Source organism: Sycon ciliatum, chromosome 3 (assembly GCF_964019385.1).
Source record: "Sycon ciliatum chromosome 3, ocSycCili1.1, whole genome shotgun sequence".
NCBI lineage: Eukaryota > Metazoa > Porifera > Calcarea > Leucosolenida > Sycettidae > Sycon > Sycon ciliatum.
In genome coordinates, this window is record NC_088645.1 from 45252054 (window position 1) to 45258587 (window position 6534).

The window sequence follows — 6534 nt, forward strand, 5'->3', positions numbered from 1 at the left end:
GAATTGGATACCAATACTCCTTATGTGTACCATGTTTGTGAACTGTGTGTATCTAAGCTGTGACCTTTCGACCTGTTTGGGATGCATACGGCTCTATAGTACAAATTAGGTGCAGTGCATTACATCATTGATGTCCATTTGAGGCGCTGTCCCCTATGGCAAGTGTCGGATTTCACTTGCCACAACTGTAGGTACAGTGGTGGAGAGTTACTCATAACTCGTTTCCAGAAGGCTTTTTCTAATCAACAAAATATGAGTGTGGGCACAGAGCACTGAATGGTCCTGTCATTTGAATTTTACGTAATGTAACTATTCATTAAGTTCTTGGCCAACATTAGCATTTCGAATCCTGTAGAATCCGTCAGACAGTATCATTGGTAAAAGTGGGTTGCGAGGAGCACTGCTTTTCACAAATTCCTTTCCGGAAACGTATTTCAGCATTTCAGTCATAAAATGTTCGTCATCAGGAATGAAGTGGGCCGCTGGGATGGGTTTTACATGAGCACTGCTACAAGGTAAGGACTGTCAAAATCAAGATTTGTAGCGAGAAGTGGGAATTGACTTTACACGATCGTGACTACGGATGACGTAGTTTAAAATGTAGCTCACACGAAAAAATTGTTCCGAAGGTTGTTCAGTTTTGCGTTTTCCCCACCTTGCTACATGTGTAGTCAGTAGGAGTCAAAGGGGTGTACCGGGTACCCAGGTACCCGGGTATCCGCCCATCAATCTCAAGCACCATTAGTAAAAGGGTATTAATTTGGATTTCGATGATCCAGTTTGTACGGAACAACACCACTGGGACCGCGCATTCCAATTATTTACAGCTCCATACTACTTGTCTGTTCTGTATTGGTGGATTTTCGTACTCCTGCAATGCGCTCCAGCTGATACAGTACGAGTCCTGCAGGGGTCTATGCACCACACATGTACAAATCTGCGACTGGCTGCAGAGACTAAAAAAAGACAAAGGGTGCGGACACACTCTTTTTCCCTTGCATTCCCGTTTTTGCAAGACTGGAGCACGCTGAAATAAGACAGTCGTTCCCTCCATTCTAGTCCCAGGAAAAATACTCGAAGTGGAGGTTTTTGATTGTGATGTGAGCAACAAAAAGGCAACATGTAACTCGTTCAAGGCGCCAGCTGAGTCACAAGAAAGTCGAGATGGTACTCAATCTCCGACATCGAACCTGCCACAGCACTGATGAGCTCATGTCACCAGTCTGAATGACACACAGTGATGTCCGCAGGCGGTGGCTATTATACTCTTGGTCGTAGTTTGTGCATTCGTTAAACGAGCTTGGTTTAGTTGGAAAGATAGTTCAAAATATTGCATATGCAATTTCTTTTGTGAAGATTCTCTTCACGAGTTCAACGACCGGCACCAGCTAGCACTAGCAGCTAGCTGGCCAGCAGTACATCAGCTGTGTCACGCACCCCAATTATGGATGCTAACGTCTTCTGAACGCGGAGAGTACCTGTTCTCTGCAAACATTACTGCCAGCATATCGCTTTGCGCGAGATAAAAGGAACTAATACTTTGCTAAACTAATTGGCCAGAAATTGGTCTCGACTAAAACCGCCGACATCGCAACTTCTAAGTTCGTACTTGACATGGTTGGGATCACATTAATCTGTAGTTGATTTGTGTACATGTATCAAAATAGCGCCAGGACAACCTGAATACATACACCATTGGCTTTTAAAATCATTGTAACTGGCTGTGATCGTTGGTGCATGGACAAATATACGGATGAAGAATTCATTTGTAACTTCATAACCATAATAATATTCGATGATTATTATGAGAGGAGGAGATTTAGTTTCTTGTATTATTATGAGACACAAATCAATTTGCGAGCTGATGTGATACCAAAATGCAACCTTAGAATAGAAATATAACTTATTCTACGGGTTCGCATACCGGGCAGGTCAAGAACAAGGAGTCATACAACTCCCTGGTCAAAAACCACCTTTCTGCTTCCGTGGGACGCCACCGCCCCATGATCAAGCGTCAGATGTGGCTCCTAAACGGTAGGGGAGGATAGATCAGATCCACCAACCATAGGCCAAAGGCCTAAATCCCATTTGCCACATCCATGTTTTACTCATGCCAGGCCACGAGTTCCCAATTAACAGTGGGTCCCACTAGCGGCACGGTTGGAAAAATCCTTCCGCTTCCAAGCAGGACTTGAACCTGGTACCTCTCGTTTCTCAATCATGGTCTTAGTTAGACCAACGCACTGTGCCTGCCTGCAACCTTAGAATAGATAAATTCAAATGATGAATTATGTGAGGAATGCGCAAAGAAAGTTGACCCAATGCTCTGCTTAGAGCGAAAGGTGGCCAAGCTCGTATTTCTGCATTTCTGACATATTGCCATGCATATGGTCGGTGCAGTGACATCGATTTTCAGGTGGTGACAGGGTTTTGAGTACCCGTGTGGAGAAGTGGTTTCATTTAGGCGCTGCAGCAAAAGGCATAACCTGTAGAAATTGTCAGAATATAATAATATGTAGTTCTATACTGTTAAACATGTAATTTTTGGTGCATTAGAATTCCGGTGCCAGGGACCTGCCAGGTTTCAGGTGTAATGTAGAATTAGGTGACCAGCGTTCCGTTCACATTCAGTGCATACTCTAGTGCCTTTTAGGTGTAATTTAAATTTTGGTGCCTGGTTTCTCTACCGAAATCACCGAAATTTAAGTTACAACGAAAATAACATGTTTACTGTCCTACATATATTAGGCTATGAGTGTGAGTGTGAGTGTGAGTGAGATTGTGCCCAGAACCTCTACTGAAGTCACTGATTAGTTTTCCGATTCACTTCTCATCTGTATGACTCTAAACCTATTTTGGGTACTAGTATATTGTGTCATGTCTGAAACCGTCATGAATCATGATGCCAGTAACTTTTAATGATTGATTCGTGCCATGACAAGTTGTTTGGACAAAATGTTTCAACTTCCAGGGATCTGTCAAATAACGAACTCATTGACATCAACCGCCAGGCTTTTTGGAATTTACGAAATCTAAAAGAGCTGTGAGTATGTATGTATAACCCATGACATTCTGGTCGTAGGGGCCTCATGTGTGTCATAAGGCAGCAGTATAAAAATAACAGAAAAAAACTACACGCGCAGAATTTTTGTAATGAGATGAAAAGCAGAAATAATAAGAAAAGATGAAATGAAAGCCTGCTCACAACCCCGCCCTGCCTTGCGAACTGGGTAAGGTGGATTAAGAACCCGGTTCAACGCTCGAGCAAGTGCTCTCCACTCAAGATGTTCACAGCAACTGATAGGAACTCATATGGGGAAATTATAGAAAAGAAATAATAAGATAAAGAGAATAAATTTCAACGCCCCTCAATAAACGGAGCCCCACATACAGTACCTCAGAAAAGTGGATCTTCGGACCAGTGTTTTTGTTGACGTCGCAACCAGATGATATAGCTGCTTCGCAGAGACGTCTTTCTGCACAAATTACAAATAAATTATATTTTTCGATTAGAAAACCCAAGCGCTTTCAGAGCCCTCCGAAGAGAGTCCGGGATGAAACCACGCACACCTACCTCAACCGAAAAGAAACGACCTGCCACCCGTTTGCTCGGCATTGATCGGCCAGACCCGCATACCGCCTGTCCTCCTGCGAGTTACTGACACTGAGTTTGTCCTCAGCGCAAACTGTCAACTCCATCCAGAATACAATCCTACGACTCGTAGAGTACAGAACTGTATCTGGTCTTAGGGTGGTAAGTGCAAAACAGCTAGGGAAAGAAATCTTTGCACTAACTGAGTCAACAAGAAGTTTCCAGTCTGAGGCCGCTGACAGGAGATCCGTCGTGACCAACTTTTGTCTGGGCTGAATGCGAACTGGCTTCTCTCCCGCCTTGCAAAACGAGATTAAGTCAAGCTCATTTGAATTTTCGGTTTGTACGGTGTTTGCAGCAGTGCAGATTCGAATCTCGTCACGCATGTTCCTGACGATGACCCCGAGTACGTTGTCGTGCCTCCAGGTGTAACGTCCCTGCTCCAGCTCTACACGACAAGCGCCAAGCACGTGGCACGTAGTACAGGCCCAGGCACGAGAGAGAAAAAGAGAGAGTAAGTTACATTTTTAAAGACAGGTAAGTCTAACAAATGAGGACTGAGACCTCTACAACAGGGTTTTTATGCCTGAAAGCAGGTGCATGATTTAACAAGCAGGTTGTCAGTGTAGATTTTATGCGCAGATGGAGAAAAAATGCGCAGAATTTTTGTAATGAGAAAAAGAAAAGAGAGAGAGAGAGAGAGAGAATTGCAAGATTCCCTAAGATTCTTTGATGTTGGTGAACCAATTGTGACCACGGGGTCTTGATCCAGGTACCATTCAATCCAAGAAATAGTGGGAGTAGCTATCCTTATGCCTTGCTACACAACCACTTCAACTTGATGCATTTAACAGTTGAATCAAGGCATGTGAACGGGCCAATAGCATTCTTGACTTCCTGCAATACGGACTCATTTGTGGGGTGATGAGCTCTACTTCAATTTAGGCTAGCTTGTGAGATGGTCCAGGTCTGGCAGCCATGGAGCACAGTAGCAAGAACAATAGCAGTTGCCAAGCGTATCATTTTAAGGGATATAGTTCGGCAAGACCAGAATGTATTCAGCTCTTGAAGCTTTGATGTTGCCATCGCCAGTCATTTCATGACTTCGACGTCAGATGTTCCATCTGCAGCGATGGTCAGTCCGAGGTACTTGAATTGTTGCACCCGCTCCAATGCAACGCCATCCATACTTACTGCAGGTTTACCAGCTGAAACGGGTTGATCAGGGTCACCGTGATTTTTGGTTTTATTTACATTTTCCCACCGCTTAGGAGCTGCATCTGCACCTTGATCCAAGAGGGTGGTGGCGTTCCTGCGGATGCGGAAAACTGGGCCTTTGGCCGAGTCTAATGCGAACCGTGAATTTTTTTACATTTTATTTCCATTCCATAACGCCGCGCTGAGTGGTCGACACACTCCGTCAACTCCACTAGCTCCTGCATAGTCGTGGCTATCAGATCGATGTCCTCGGCAAAACGTAAGTTAGTAATGACAACTCCGCCGATCCGTACAGAGCCGTCAAAGTCTAACAGCCCATCACCGTGATTTTTGATTTTATTTTCATTTTATTTCCATTCCATAACGCCGCTCTGAGTGGTTGACACACTCCGTCAACTCCACTAGCTCCTGCATAGTCGTGGCCCACCAAGACTGCAGACTCTGTATTACTGTACAATGCCTCAATGAGTCTTATCAGCTGTGGTTCGATGCCATAGCGCCTCGTGATTCTGAACAAGGCCTTGTGCCAGACACGGTTGAAATATTTACGAAAATCAATGAAATCGTGGTACAGGGATAGCTGCCGATGTGGGTATTTCTCGATCAGCATCCGTAAGTTGAAGATCTGCTCCACCGGGCTAGGGCCTGCACGAAACCTTGCCTGCTCAACAGAAAGTAGCTGCTCCACCCGCGGCTGCAATCGGCCAAGAATGATTTTTTAAGGAGAACTTTGCTTGCATGGCTGATAACAAAATTAATGCCGCAGACGCCAGCTCAGGAGCCTCATTGGCATAAGGTTCCCGAGCAGGATATCGAACATCGACCTGTACCAGCACTGTCGAGAAGAGCCGCTGTCAGCCACCATCGAGAAGTGGCGTGTGCGGATGCTGGGACATGCACTGTGACTGTCGCCGGACACCCCAGCGCAGCAAGCCATGAGTGGGTACTTCACTCCACAGCAACGTGGGTACAAGGGCCGGCCCAGATCGTCGCTGGTCGGCACCCTGAACCAAGACCTGCTCTGCAGAGGCAAGCCGGGCCTCTCGAGCCAAAGCCATCTGGACGACCTAAGACAGTTTGATGCGGACCGCAATGGATGGCGGCAGATAATCTGAAGGAGTCACCACAACTGCCGGATATTGACATACATAATGGACAGAGCTAGAGAACAGCAGCGGAAGCATGTATAGCACGGCTGTGCATGTTGTAGGCGTATCTGTTTTATTATTATTTGATAACCGCAATCAATAATCAACATTTGTGTACACTGTATTCATGCAATGTAAAACTGTGGAGACAATGTGCAATAAAACAATGAAAATGTGAAGAAATGGTGTACAGAAAATAAGGATTCAAACAAGTTTTCGTACAACACTCATCAGGAATCTTCGTTGTACTAAAGGACACTGAAAACAAAATTGAACTATTATAGAAAATCTAAGTTAGAGAAATAACACTAAGAACAACAGCAGTGAAATTTACAAGTGTGAATTCTAAGAATGAAAGCGAGAGTAATAGCGAATGCGTGTACTAACAATAAACTTGCAACTGAAAAATGAACAAAGAATTTTCTCTACACCATTTCTTCACATTGTCTCCACAGTTTTACATTGCATGAATAAAGTGTACACATATGTCGATTCAGCTTGTATTACTGATTGCGGTTATCAAATTGTTGTCTCCTCGCCATTTGTTCAAATTATTATTATTATCATTTTAGAATT